General features: G+C 42.0%; 1 protein-coding gene across 9 annotated transcripts in view; it reads left to right on the forward strand.

The window, feature by feature from the left end:
- sox6 (SRY-box transcription factor 6) overlaps nucleotides 1-15,974 on the forward strand; it is a 138,335-nt gene that overhangs the window by 11,365 nt on the left and 110,996 nt on the right. For all 9 annotated transcript variants that reach the window (XM_030376198.1, XM_030376196.1, XM_030376202.1 and 6 more), the window contains exon 3: nucleotides 10,381-10,451. The gene's annotated coding sequence lies outside the window, so the exon portion shown is untranslated. The remainder of the gene's footprint in view (nucleotides 1-10,380; nucleotides 10,452-15,974) is intronic.

Genomic DNA, 15,974 nt, shown 5'->3' on the forward strand with positions numbered 1-15,974 from the left:
TTTTCCCTCTGTTTTTTTTTTGACTGCCGTACTTCAAGCCACGGTTTCAGGCATGGCCAAGTGTTACATGTGCGAGGAGCTTTTCGATAATTTCAATTAGTGTAAGAGGGTGGGCCTGCAGTATCCGTATCAGTACCACTGGAGGCGGTTGTTCTTTGAGGCTGACGGCCTCCTTAATGCAGTATTTCATGGTTTGATGTGTGAGTGACACTGAGGCGCTCAGAGAGGATGGCAAAATGGTTTATTAGGACCTAATTAGAGCCCTGTGATTAAAGGGGAAGTGACTGTGATTAGTAGGGCTGCGGATGATGGGGAAAAATGGGATGAATATTCAGAGAATAGACAAGCAGAACCATGAGTGTGTGTGTGTGTGTGTGTGTGTCTATGTCTGTGTTTGTGTCTGTGTCTGTGTGTGAGTGTGTGTGTGAATGTGCGTGTGGGAAGGGAGAGAGACAGAGTGTGTGAGAGAGAGAGAGAGAGAGAGAGAGAGAGATTGTTTCAGGATGAGACAAAGCATATGTGTATTTATGGATGTATGTCTGTTTGTATATGGAACAAGATTAATATTGATTCTTTGACTGACGAAGAAATGTCTTTCATGTCCTTTACATAGAATTTCACCTGACTAATTTAAATGTATTACATTTCTCTTGTTTAATCTACTAAATCTGATAACCCTTCTTCAGTGATTTGCGGCCCTCATTGATTACAGAAAAGAAACAGAGGTCTGAACAGAAACAACATATTGATATTAATGCATATCGATGTTCCCGACATGTCTCTTGTTTTGGTATAAGTTTGGCATGCAAGAGTAATGCGAATGCATTCACAGCCAATTGAACAGGAAAAACACATGAAGCGTGCAGCTAAAGCTGGTTTACCTTGGCTAGCTCTTCCAAAGAATCACACCTTGTGATGAGCTGTAACGTTTGCAATATTTAAACTAATCTATAAATGGGCCCATTTTACTATAATTTTTTCTGTGTAAATTAAAAGTGCAAATAAATATGTCTTTTATTTTCTTCTCACCACAATGAACGTATAGGGTGTGAAGCATGCGATAGCCATCGCCATTTAGAAATTATTTTTGTGTGAATGTTATGGGGCCAGGACATAGTCCGAAGGGCTTTGCGATTTTACAATTTCACATCTGACTTCCTTCTTAAAATGACACTGCTGTACGTGGCTATTGCCCCCATTGATTTGTACAGTATAGGCTTCTGCGCTCTAAGAGGTATTTGTAATACCCTCAAACTTCTCACTCTTTTGCTGGATTCTGCTTATCTCAAGGCTATTCAGAAAACAAAATGGCATTTCTTTTTTTCGATTTCTGAGTTTTTTCGGTCAGGCCACTGCTAAACCAACTTAAAGGGAGCTGTTTCTGAGCACAGGCACACGCATGACTTTGTGGACACATGCATGCATTCAACATGCACTCAACATGTTTTTGCTCACACACACACACACACACACACACACATACTTTTTCACCTTTTGTGATACTTTACCTTCGATTTCAACACAATCACTCTGTTAGAATATACATGCTAGTGTTTTATATTTATGTCCGTTAATTGTAGCATCAATTGTTCTATGTTTCTGTTCTGGCTGTATGCTGTAGACAGTTCAACATTGAACAGAACATGTTTCTAAATGATCCATCCACTAAATTATTAACTTTTTCTTTCTTCGGCTGGATACATGTTCTGCAAAACGCTGATCGCTCTAAGTGGGCACTGTGGCTGAGTGAGATCAGGTGCAGGAGGCCAAAATATCATCAAAAAGGTGTCTTTCTGAGCAAACTTACAACCTCTTCCCTCACCTCTACACTAGCCCCATTCCAATGTCTCATTTGTTAAACAAAGGCACAATTTCATCATCGTAACGTGTTGTTGAAATCACACGCTGTATTACGATGTATGTCCATGTGTTATATTTGATAGATTTCACTCTGCGATGAATGGCTGCGGTCAGTAAAGCCCTCACCCTTTCCCTTGGAGCGTTGACAGTTTTCCTCCTAAAATAATGGAAAGCATGTGTTTAACTGGCTGCAAGAATGTCTAGTGTGTCACAGGACCCACCTGTTGTGCTTTCAATAATGTGAACACCAACCACATGTAACTATTTGGCCGTCACTCTGATACAGATACCCAGAGATGCTTTTCCACTCCTCTTATTCTTTGTTCTGCTTCAGGGGGCCCGGCTACAGCAGCTGGGCCTGTTTGTTTAAAACACATTCAACACCCTTATCGCCACGGCTAATGTTTAGCTTTTCACACAGCAGCCAAGAAAATAACACGTAGATATAGATACAGAGCAGACGTACGCAAGAGCAGTTTGTTTGAAGTACCCCGGCACTTGGTTTGTGTTATTATTATGCTAAAGTGTGCGCGAACGCCATGCACGCGCTGGCTCTAGCTTGCTAGGTTTCTCATCTTTACCGTAGCCTGTGCCACGGTGTAATTGGCTTCCACCGTGGCACGGGCAGTATATTATAACAGTTTCACTATGTTTTCTCTACCCCCTCCTCTCCCCTGCCACCCTACGCTACATGTAAAATGTGTCCACGGACCGTGGAATATATAGTACGAGATGTGATGTCAGATGTTATTGCTGGATATGCATACAAGGAAATGTTGGATTATTTTCCAAAAAATCTGCAACGCAGACTGCATTATGTCACAAAGGCCACATTGTAACAAGTTGGTTTCAGAGTATGTCTCTCTCCTTCTCTCTCTCTCCCTCTCTCCGTCTCTCTGTCTCTCTGTCTCTCTCTCTTGTCCCATGCATTTTGTGACCACCTTCTGTGCAACCGGGCCAGGCTACAGCTTTGATTCATGCCCATTTCCTTTCCGTGAACTAGAATCAATGCACAATGGCTCTATAGGATACCATGCATAATGGCATAAAAAACCTCAAGACATATTTATATGTCTGAGCAGAGCATAGAAGTCACTGAGTGTTCCACTCCCTAACGTTTCTCCCCAAGGTATTTGCTTTGGCTGAATTACATTATGTGCAAACTCAATGTGGGCATCTTGATAACGTTAAAATATTAGGTTTGGAATTTATCAGTTAGTGGCAGTAAGTGGTATCAAAACATTGATTCTAATGCACTACCTAAGAGGCATGTCTTGGCTGTACTATCACTGGAACATTTGGTCTTAAATTCCAATTATGTGTCCCTAATTGAGTGGTGGTGGTGGGGGGGGGGGGTGGGGGGGAGTCCCCCAGTCACCCTCTTCCAGGTGGGATCTAGGGTTGGTCAGTCTGCCCTGACACCACCAGCCAACCCTCTTGTGCAATGTTCTGAAGAGGGAGGGAGGGAGGGAGAGAGGGAGGGAGGGAGGGTGAGGGAGAGAGGGAGGGAGGATGGGAGGGAGAGAGTGGGGGAGGATGGGAGGCAGAGAGGGAGGGTGGATTGGAGGGAGAGAGGGGGGGGATGGGAGTCCAATAGAAAACCACACATCTCCAGTTTTGCCACTAATTGAATTTACCAGTGAAATATGCCGGCAGGAGCCCCTTACCTTGTTTGACTTATTTATTGCCTGACGGTGGAGGTAAATTGACCTTCTCGTTTCAAAGGCTCTTTATTTCAACCCAGAGAAAAAGAGTGTTAGACTCAATTACACCAGTGATCAGTGACTGAAACACTGCATTTGTTTCCTCTAAAGGGACAAGCCCGACCAGACGCCTGCTCTCAGACCCTTGTCTCTCCCTCTCCCCGCTCTCCCAGGCCTGCAGAACAAGGAGGGGGTGTGGGAAATTAGAGGAGAGGGAAATGCTGATCTGTGTGTGTGTGTGTGTGTGTGTGTGTGTGTGTGTGTGTGTGTGTGTGTGTGTGTGTGTGTGTGTGTGTGTGTGTGTGTGTGTGTGTGTTTGTGTGTGTGTGTGTGTGTGGCTGTGTGGGGGTGAGGCGCGGGGTGAGTAAGTGGAGAAAGGGGGATGGGGGGGGGGGGCTGGCCTACAGTTGCCTGCCATGTCACAGGAGATTTGTGTCCTCCCTTTAAATCATTTCCCTCTTTAGAAGATTAAGAAGGCAGAAATATTCTCAAACCGATCATTTTGCCCTCCTCCTAAAAGGACTTGACTGGAATTGGTTGAAAAAACGTCAGGTTTCATAAAAGACAAACGATCTTTGGACCTGTAAATACAAATGCAAACAAAGGCACCAGTTCTAATGTTAATTGTGAAAAACAAACCACAAATGCCACCCGAGCCCGAGCAGAGCATATGCACCAATCAGTTCCCCATTTACACAATGGCACGATGTGCGTGTATTATGTTATTCTGTTTATTTGACCTTTGGTTTTTCTCAGTATGTGAGTCAATGAGCTCAAACCAATGGAGGACTTCTGTTCTTCTGCTTGTCTTTGTCAGGCCATTTAGTACTGTTACTCAAACTAGCATCACCACAATAGTAGGTGGATTCCATTGAGCTTTGCGCCACAAGGAAGTTGTTAATCTTACACGGGCCACAGAAGTCAGCTCTTTAGGGATTTCAATGTAAATAACATGTATATATATATTTATATATATACTATCTCAACCTTACTGAGACAAAAACAAAGACTAGTAACATGTTAGCTGCTAGAATTGTAGCCCATCTTGTTATGCCGATATAACTGGTACGATTCAGTGTCAGCCGGATAAGTTCTACTTTTCAACAACAAATGCCATTTTTTTTCTCGATTAAATGACAACAGTAGATCATTTGCCGAGACCAATGTCTTGTTTTAACCTGATCATGTATGGATCAGTTGTTTCCTTTCTGGTTTAATTCACCATGGGATTGATTTTTAGATCCGAACTGCAGGAAACATACAGACGCTATGCAGAGACCGAAAATAGGGAGGTCATTTGAATACAGATGCCGCAAGGCCCTGTCACTGGAAACCACTTAGGCAGGAGACTATTGCAGGTTGATTATGTCGCTACAGACAAAGTTGTAACTCTTTTGTACAAGCCACAGATATTTGCATTTAAATGCTTATTGTAGGCATCTAAACTGCATAAACACTGATTGTAAATGGCTGGGGGTTGAATTGTCCATGGGAAAAAGAAAGAAACTTCAAATGAGGTAGAAACTGGCATGGAAATGAGGAAATTATTTTCAAATTGTGGAGCTGAAATCAATAAGTCGGAAATGGCTGAGTTTGTTGCACTGGCCACTGTCTAGTGTCTATTGAATGTGTTGGGGGTTCGATTAGGCATGAATGTATTAACAACAATTGTTTTCATGGTTGGTTATAGAACAAGAGTCATTATATTTAAATTTAGCATTCATAGTGTTACTTTGCTGATACCACAATAATTTTCCTTCTGTGACTCTTTCTGCTTTTTCTTACTGCACAAATATATATGAAAAAACATTTAACCCTTATAGGGAAGTCGAACCATATAAATTGCCAGCATACACAGAGTAGTCAACTGTATGTAGCATCTAAGGCTTATAATGCAAATATTTCTATATATATAATGCAAAATACATTATTACCTTTTAGTGCATTATATGTAACCTACATTTGACTATGTGTATGTAGGCAATTGATATGGTTTGACTACCCCATTAGGGTTCAATGTTTTTTTTTTACTGCCAATGTATGTTTAAACTCTTCCCCCCCCCCCCCCCCCCCCGGAAAAGCATACGTGCGTTTCAACCACCTTGTGTATTTCAGTGTGTGGCGCCACTGCTGCCCAACACAGAGTGATGCCCTCGCTGCTCCTGCTCCTCCAGCTCTTTGTCCCCCAGCACTCAGCATGTCGGCCTCCTCAGGAGACCGGCAGCCGGCTCTAGTGTGGCCACACAAAGGCCCTGCCTCCTTTTGAGGTGTTAAAAACGTCCATTTATGCATTTCCCTGGACAAAAAAAGCACAGAGCCCATTGGAGTCCGGTGGCAACACAGGCAGACATTGTGGCCACGCTTCTCTGGCACTCATTTCACAGATTCTAAAAAGCAGTATGTGGTGAACAGGATTTGAGAGGCTAAAGTGCCCCGCGAGGACCGGGCGATAAGAGGGAGAAACACCATCACCCAGTAAACTAGAAGATGGCTTCTGTAAAATAAACACATTACCTGGAGTGGAGAGACTAGGATAGATTCATACACCCTAAACTCACTGGAACGCACACGAGCGGCCACGGACACAAAGAAAGAAAGAACCAAGGAAAGAGCCACACAAACAAACAAAGGTAGAAATAATTAAATATCCTTCAATATTAATCATTTCAAAATAAGGGGAAATGAACGGGATTTCATGCAATCTGATTTAAGACCTAAATGAAATGGATTAGGGTCGTACGATTGCGTGATCTTTCGTATGATCTTTTTTGAGAGAAGACTATTTGTGCAAGAATCAAAGGGAATTGATAGGTTGGTTGTGTGCCTTGGCGTTAAGCACCTGAATGGTTACCCACCGTGAAGGAAAACATTCTATTCGCTCGCCCTTTCTCTCCGTCTCCCCCCACCCCTGCCCAGATGCTCAGTAAATGGACTTTTCTTCTTGTTATTTGAGGCAGAGGAAATGACACATAATGTATTTGCAGCATGAAAGCCCTGTTCAGCCCCAGCACCAAGTCAGGCCGTCTCTTGTAACAAAAAAACGGGGCAGAAAGACGGATGCTCAATTACCCATTTCTTTTCACTTTATCCGACACGATTGCACTTAAGCATTGGCATAGTCAAAATGCCTGTCACTGTTTTCAGGCCCTCTCCAAGGAGATATTTTGACTTTAGTGTCACCTAGTTAGTAATGGCTGACACACGGGTGCCGGACACTTTGTGAATTCTCTTGCAGCCGGTCCACTGTAGATTCAGTGTCACGACAAACAGCTTGCAGCCGCGCAAAAAATAAACCTTGATACGTTTGTTTGCGTTCATGCACCTATGTGTATGTGTACAATATTGTGTGTGCGCATGTGTGGAGGTGTGTGTGACGGTGTGTGTCAGGGAAGGAGGTTGAAAGATAAAGGGAAATAGAAAAGAGCAAGATGAAAAAGAGTGGAGATGAAGAGAGGCCATGACAGGTAACGGTGTGCAGCAGCGAAGAACAGCTGTTTGCATGTGATTGGCTGCCTTCCAGCACCCAGTAACTTAATTACATGGTGGATTTGAGTAGAAATAAAGCTTGTCTTTCTGACACTGCACTGGAGCCACATGCTTTTGTGTGTGCCTGTGTGTAGTTCAGCACACAGGCAGGCACCCCGAGCCCTGGGTTAATGAGGTTATGATCAGGCTTTGCTTACAAAAACACTCTGGTTGCCTCCCCCAAAGATGCCCCCACTAAGCAGGCCTACCTTGCCCAGCGATAGAGCCTTCCCCGTCCTTCAAACAACCAAGACCTCTGGTATCTATTCAATCCAAGGCAACTGTCATTTGGTATTTCACAGCTGATGGAATTGCAGGGAGGGTTGACTTTGTGGAATTGGCTATTGAATCGGACAATCGCTTGTGTTGAAATGGGGCATTAGACATTTTTCGTGCCGGGATGTTCCACACTTCCACACCCAGGCCAAACCCATCCCACCCCATCCCACCCCACCCCAACTCCTCCCACAACTGTACCTCCTCCCTCTTTAGCATTTCTTACCCTGGTGCTCCCTCATATAGATCCAACTCCCTGCATCCTAAACTACCCCCGCAGCCCAGGTCCCAAGGCTTGGTTATATGGGGCTCCTGCTTCCACAGAGATAACCAGACAGCGGGCAGGTGGGGGGCCAACCTGCTGATGGCCTAGATTACCCCCATTGTCAAAATAACTGCATCGACAAATTTCCTACTTCAGAGTGTTTATGAGAGAGAGAGAGAGAGAGAGAGAGAGAGAGAGAGAGAGAGAGAGAAAATGAGAGAGAGAGAGAGGGAGAGGGAGAGAGAGAGAGAGAGAGAGAGAGAGAGAGAGAGAGAGAGAGAGAGAGAGGGAGAGGGAGAGGGAGAGGAATGGAGAATGAGAGGGAGAGAGAGAGAGAGGAATGGAGAATGAGAGAGAGAGAGAGATGAATGGAGAACGAGAGAGGATATGGAATTGAGAATTGGGAGCGCATTTTATAATATGTTGTTCCAGATATGGATGAATTCCAAATAGTCAAGTTCAAGTGCAAGTTTTGGCCTGCTTTGGAGATATCCAGACAACACATGGCACATGGCACGTGCACACAGGCATGCATGTGTGCACGGACAAACAATGTCCGTGCACACATGCATATATGACAATGTCACATATGTACGTTTATCAACATGAAAATAACATCACACCAACATATTTGACAACTCTGAAATGTAAGAAATAACTTAATGTTAGAAATACATTTATTGTCACATATTATTCTCAGCAATAGTTCATGTTTCCTCTTTAGTGCACTTTTGATTTTGGCTATGACTACATTGGAGGTTTGTTCAAACGATTGATACTGATCCACTGTCATATGATGGTGGAAGACACAACACTCTGTTCAGCAGGGCTAATCAAATAAAGTATAGTCCATACTGTCAATGAACACATGCCTTGAATTTGACCCGTCATTTAATTTTAGAGTGCCTCTTTGGACATAAGAGCATGCTTATGTCTTGATTTGCGCGTGTGTGTTCGCGGGCATGTGTGTTTGATGGGGGGGGGGGGGGGCCGTCGGTTATCTTACATTCTTTCATGCCATAATGTAGTTAATAGACCACATTTTTCTCCCATAATCAATCAACTGCATCACAATGGCTTATTATTTACCAACCACATATTGTCTGTGTGTCTATATCTCTTGCAGAAGCAATAGTTCAATAAATTGAACTACATAAGTACGATTAATTGCTAATATTTCTGTTACTTAGTCATGTGATTACATTAAGTAAGGGAAATATTTGTCTTTCCTGACTCTCCGCCTAATTCAGAGCAGGCACCCTTGGGAACACGACACTTGTTTTATCGCAATCGAATTGTTGAATCGTTCATTATTTACAATTAAATATTCCTATCATCATGGGGTGTATGATTAGACTAATTTAAACAATAAGGCAGTAAGAATATACTCTACATTTTCTATTCATCTCATTGTTATCAATTAGCATCACTTTATACATTCAAAGGCTTGTTGATTGTACCAACTGATAAAAAATGACGTTTTTAGCATAATGTAAAAAACGCTGTATTCAGCAGGCAGTATTTGTTGAATGCATATCACAGGCACTAATATGAGGTCATAATGAGTGTGTGTGTGTGTGTGTGTGTGTGTGTGTGTGTGTGTGTGTGTGTGTGTGTGTGTGTGCGTGTGTTGAGTTTATTTCTGTGTTTTGCATGCATGTCCTGCATGCACTGCCTTGGTGTTGGGTCTTTGATTCAACAACACAACATAGAATTGAATTGAATTGAAGTTGAATTAATTCAGCCAGCCAGGTCACTGGGTTCCCTCTCCTCTGTTGTCTTTAACAAACCTTGAGGCTACGGCATCTGCCTTTATCAGTTTTTTTCTCTCCATTGCAATGCCATGCTCTGCACATGCCAAAAATGGTAGTTTATCTGGTCTTGTTGTCGGTGGCTTTTTGGCCCGAGTCACAGGAAACCCAGTACAGCAATGTAAATTAGTGAGGGTTCAATTAAGCATAACCTTCTAAACCTCTGTCCTTATTTAATTGGCAGTTATGAGGCAGGCTAATTGTATAAATGAGGGGGTAATGAGATCTCTATCAATTGTACGAGTAGAAAGGATAGAAGATAACGAACTGTATTTGCATAATTATTTTTTCTATACTGTTATTCCTTCTACTTTGTTGAAGAAAAAAAAATTGTGTGGTATTTGGGTTGGAAAAGCCTACGCCGGAATGGCCCATGCGACCGTTTCTCCATGTTTGTTCTTGGTTGCGGGACTTCAAGAGACGTGGCGCAACGAGCAGAGCATGCCACCAAATAAATCATTAGCAGGGAAAGCACTGTTGGGGGGGGGGAGGCGAAAAATTAAATAAAACAAACCACTTTATATGAAAGATGTTTATGAGAGAAATTCACTGACGCTGGGACAGATTAATGAGGTAGCAGAGACGTGCATTTTAAACAACGGCCTAACTTAATCCCTGAGGGTCAGAGCACTGTGGACCAAAATACAGTCCTCAGCAAAGTAGCATAGACTGTTGAGACTGTTGAGACTGTTGAGAATGTTCAGACTGTTCAGAGTGTCTCGAATGACTGTTCAAACATTTGATACTTTTGATACTGCTCTCTTCTCTATCTTGCATAATCTTTTATATTCTCATTATTTAATTCCTGATTACTGATTATATTCTATTGTTGTTTTTAAGTCTTTCATACCATTTTAAAGAAAATTCTTGCATTAAGTCTAATATAGAAATTCACAAAATTAAATGTATTTTTTTCTCTCTTTTTGTTGTTACGTTTCAGGTCAATTTCACAAGTTCCAAATCAACCAACCAGTGATAACTGGGAGCTGGGGATTGAGTCCTTTAGTTTTTGTAAGTATCAATTTGCCTCTTCAGTTGTTGCTTTTCAGCCACGTGTCATTCACACCTGGTGTTTTCCATACACATTAAACACCTGCACCCAATGAGCTGGACAATTGGATATCAGTCACACAATGTATGCACAATTACACAGGACTATGTGGTAGGGTTAGTGACAGAAATCACACCTTTAGCATCAACTGGTACACGTTTCACTTCCTTTCTGAGAGCAACACTTGTTATTGTTATTTCGTGCTTCATTATAAACCACTATTTTTCTAAAGAGTTCTGGAGATGTGCCAGAATCTATCTTTGGCGATACTCACAAGCCGTCACTTTGCAGATCCTTTCACAAATTGCAAAAGATAAAGTTCATTAGAACATATTGCAGTCTTACAATGCAGTGTTTTGGGCCTATAAAGCAGAACAGAGCCCAGTGAATATTCCTTCTACTATCTTTTTCTTCAACAGCCTATTTTCTGATGCTGTTCCTGTGATCTCTTTAATAAAGATCATAGCTGTGGTCATATTAGGCACACAAAGCCTACCTAGTAAGGTGATATTAATATTCTCTTTAAATGTCAGCTCAGGAATATATCAGTAGAAAGGACCAGGTGATAATAATGCTGTCGATGAAAGGATCTGTCATTTTCTTATCTCTTAAATTTATGACCTTAACATTCTTCAGCTCTCATGAATATTCACCTGTGTGTTCTGTGTGGACTTCCATCGGCGTAGTCCAACAATGTTGCAAAGTTTGCCATGAATTGCTCAATTGATCTTCGGGAACAGTGAGGTAATAGAAAAAAAAAAAAAAGAAAAAAAAATCTTTTGTATTTGTGTAGCAGGTATGTCCGTTAGCCAGGGTGTTGACATCTCGCAGGCTTTTATGACTATAACTCGAGGTCTCTAATCAATGAGGCACACTTATGCCTCAAAAGCACTGTTTTCAACTCAACAACATACTGCGCACCGCAGAGGAGAGAAAGCATGAAACAGAAATAGTCAACAATGGTTCCAAGCGTAGACATGAAACAAACTTATTGAGCTGTGGAATATGGCTTTTAACTTAAATTTTTTGAACTTCTGTGGTCATGGTGTGTCAGCTGAAAGCATGTGTGTCTTTGTTCTGGTCTTTGTTGTCTTTTTTCTGTACTCCTAATGTCTCAGGTCTTTCTTGTTGACTTCTTCCCTGCTCAAATCCACCATTTATTTTTATTTGCTCAGATTTCACCATGAGCATTGTATTTGTGTGAAGATGAAAGGCACTTATTTACCACTGACATCTTTGGTACGATGAAATCACCCTCCTTGTGTTGTCGTTCTACATTGATGTGCGTTAGTTGGAAGAGGCAACGTTGGCTTGGGTCCCTTGAGGCCGGCCTTCACATTTTATTCCTGCCTAAGCTGACTTCCTCTTCCGAGCAGAAGCATCCCCGTCTCCTGTGCAGTTCCATCAGCCAGACCACAGTCAACCATGAATCTAGGTCCTGTGCAACTTTAATCTACATGATTAATTAATCATAAAATGAGGCAGAGAGTGATTCTGTTTGTGTGCGGTGCACCCGTGGGACATGTTTAATCACTCTTTTGCGATCCCATTTGGAAACACCTGGGGATATGTTGGAGTGTCTGAAAAGGAGAAATGCACGCTTTGTTAGTGTGTGGCATTTGTCTAATAAGCGATGGGACCGTGGCTTCACACAGCAGCTCTGTGCAATGATGGCTAAACCTGATGTGAGCGGTGAAAAGGAACCATTTTGTGAAAATATAAATGCTTATCCCTTTACTGCATAATTCCAATGGTAACCTTTAGAAAGTTTATGTGTATTATTTATTAATCGTTTAGTGCAATGACCATTCTGAGTATGAAGCAAAGAAACAAATAGATGGCAAGATTTCAATTGGACGATAAGGCATAATTATTTGAAATAAATCAGGCTACTACTGCACAGACTGCTCAAACACAATAGCCTAATCTTCTTAATATGTGGCCCTAAAGGGAAATAATTGAACACGTTCTGTGATGTTTTCAAGTTAGGCACTATATTCTCTGCGATTTATAAGATTGATTTTCCATTTTTTTTTGGGGGGGGGGGGGGGGGGGGGGGATGTCTTCATGGGCTTTATTTCATTCGCTAGAGAATAAAAACCTAATATGGACTTGGCTGCTTTCCTGCATTTTAAGGTACACTCCTCGCATGGGAGGACAGCGTCTCACCTACAAGCGATATACGGCAAAAAAAAAAAACAGCACCAAATAATATGCCATTAATCTTCTTGCTACCCCAGCTGCGGAAAGTAATGCATAACTAAAAGTCCGGTAAAATTAATTAATGATTTCAACCATGAACTTTTCTCCCAAAACGCTATGAATCGTCTTTCAGCTGATAATGCTTTGTGACCCTGGAGTGTGAAATCCCTGTTGCGTTGAGAGTAGCCAGTTAATTGATTCGCAAATTATTTAAAGTTTGTGGTGCCCAGGGGAGTGCTAGGCTGTAATGACAGCCCGTTTCCACAGAGTTGAATAAACTATTCCCTGGGAAGCCTCTATTCAAATGTGATAATATGCTAACAAGTCTAATCTTAGACAGAAAACACAGTTGTTTAAGATGAGCATTTAATTTCTAGCAATTGACCGCTGCATTTGTATTTGACTTTACATTTTGAATTTGAACTTATACAGAATGGCTGAGGAACAGGGCTGTTTCATTCTTGTGAATCAGTTATGAATCTAGATTCCTTAAACATCTAAATGCCACATGTTATATCACCAGGAAACCAGCCTTGGTAGGTGGGCAGCCCACTTTACATGCAGACAATTTTATACATATCTGCACATACTATTCTTACCCTAACGATTTATACATTAGCGATAGTAGATAGTATTTCAAGCAGGGGTGACCTCGAATCTTCCACGATTCTAACCTTTGATCCGCGCCTATTGACAGCTGTGGGAAACCCTGAAGCCAATTGATTATTTTCAAGCGTTTTTACCACACAAAAGTAAAATTATTAGGCATCATTGAGCTGCATACATGAAAAAATATATGATAAAGGATTCGATGCTCAGTAGCCAATGGGTCTGGCCTGACAATTGAGATTCAACAATGTGAAATCTTGGTCGAGGACAGACCTCATTTCTAGTGTCGTTTTTTATAGTCCAACGATGCTGCTGCCAGGTTTTTAGTTACCGAGTAACTAGCAATGTGGCCGTTGTCCGATCCAAATACAATTTAACTCTGGACTATGGCTTCATATTCTAAGGCTATAACAGAAATCAAATGACTTCAAAACAGCATGCGGGTTCAAAATCCAGGTTGAAATTACTAGCCCATATGTTCAAGAATGATGAATGAAAAAAATCAAATCACTGTTTTTTACCAATGAGTATAATCTCTGCAATTATGTATTTATTGAATTATTGGATCAGTTTGGGCGTAATTTTGTACATGCGCTAATTTGCCACCTCTGATGCTCCTTCTGCCTGGAACAGACCCAGTGTCGTACCCAGAGCACCTCATGTTGCTCCTATAGCTAAGTGGGCAGATCTCTGCGCTCCTACCAAGGAGCCTCTAATCCGCAGCCATTAGCCAGCACTGTCATTCAGACACACAGTGTCCGCCCGATTTACACCAAATGAAATGAAGATAGTTGTTTCTGGTCCCCTGGCTTCCCTCATTGCCATAAACATATGCTCTGTGCCCTGCTTCTTTCCATCTTATTTATGACTTTAATTTGTTGTGTGGGCTGCGCAAGAAATCAAATTTAATCCAATCCTCCCAGGGACCCTGTCATATAATAACATGGTAATTTCTGTGTATCCTTTTGAAAAATGAGGAAATTAATTCTTCCTGACATGTTCTAATTATTCCAGTGTGAACGGTGCCCCCCCCCCCCCCCCTAAGTGTCAGTTGGCGACGGGTGGCGAGGTGCTAATGCTGACCAGCAGTGCGTTTAATTTGAAACATGAGCAGACACCTTTCAACACACCTTCCTAATGTTGGAGTGGCGCACACAAATTAATTCACTACTTATCTGGCAGCTCTGACGTGACATGTGTGTGTTTGTGTGTGTGTGTGTGTGTGTGTGTGTGGAAGTGTGCGTGTGTTTGGATATGGGGAAGGGCTGAAGGCTCACTGTTGCCACTAGTTAAGGTGTGTGTGTGTGTGTGTGTGTGTGCGTGTGTGCGTGTGTGTGTGTGTGTGTGTGTGTGTGTGTGTGTGTGATTTGTGTTGAGGTGGTGGGAGGGATATGGGAATAGCTTGGACAGTATTTTTCCCTGGATCTCTCTTCTCTTATTCTAATGGTACCTTTCACACATGTTTTCTGTACCACTGGGAGCTCCCAGAATCCTATTTAATTACACTGTCATCAGCTAGTCTCTACCACATCACTGGAAATCTGCATAGGGAAGCAACAAAGTGGCATGTGTCCGAGGGTGAGCACTTGTTGTGGTACACCTTACGGCTACAGCCAGTAAAGTGATATATTTAAAAGACATAATGATTTGCACCAGTACTTTAAAATGTGTACTTGAATAGGCATTTGTCCAGCCACACAGCCTAATGGACATGTTAAGATTTCTGTATGGATAAACGTATCTTTGACAGCAGCATGTGACGCATAAATCCCTATTAAATTGATCAAAGACAATTATCCAACTGTAATTCAGTCGCAGGCACTTTTTTGGGCGACGTGCATAAGCAAATATTCTATCTTTTCCTAACAAATGCCTTTAATTTGGCTAGTAAATGAAAACAAAGAGGCTCCTGGAAATGATGCAGTTATAGAAAACAACGTTAGAAAATGATTATTTATTTCTTACCACAAAGAGTGACACATAACCATTTTCCAAATAGGAGCCTTTAGTTAGTCCTAAGTACTATAAAGATTCAGATTCATGAAATTACAAAATTTGTTCCACTGAAGCGACAAAATTGTAATGATTTTTAGAAGATCAAAGTTCAAAAGCTTTATTTTATTTGTCCATGTTGCCGTATTAGAAAATGATGATTGGCCTGTTGATTATTGGCCTGCAAGTTTTTGTCTTTACTTTACAGAAATGATTGTTGTGTGCCTGTGGCATCATTTGTGGATGTTTTGTGTCTGGATCAGAGCACATGTAGGCTCATCGTGGCTCATCGTAACCCTTGTGGTCATGGTCGTGGAGAAGAGAGCAGGCCTTTGTGAGCAGTGGGTGGGTGCCCCCATGACTCATGAGAGTGGAGAGGCGTCAACATGGCCGCCCGGCCTACAGGGATTAAAGTCCTTCTCTCCCCCCCTCCTCCACACCCCACAGGGTTAATCACTGCCATCTTGGCTCCATGCAGAGGATACAATTGCTCTCTCCATCATTGTGGAAGAAGTGAGAAACAAAACCACTCGTCAGACCACTGCTGGGGAAGCTCCACAGCTTAGGCACACAGGTTTTGAGCTTTGCGTTTCTGCTTTGGAGACTTAATCGCCTGATTGGTCTTGTCCATCTATCGCTTACCCCAGGGCCTGTTTGAAATGTTAGAAAAAGTGATATTT

This window comes from Gadus morhua, chromosome 14 (assembly GCF_902167405.1).
Source record: "Gadus morhua chromosome 14, gadMor3.0, whole genome shotgun sequence".
Lineage (NCBI taxonomy): Eukaryota > Metazoa > Chordata > Actinopteri > Gadiformes > Gadidae > Gadus > Gadus morhua.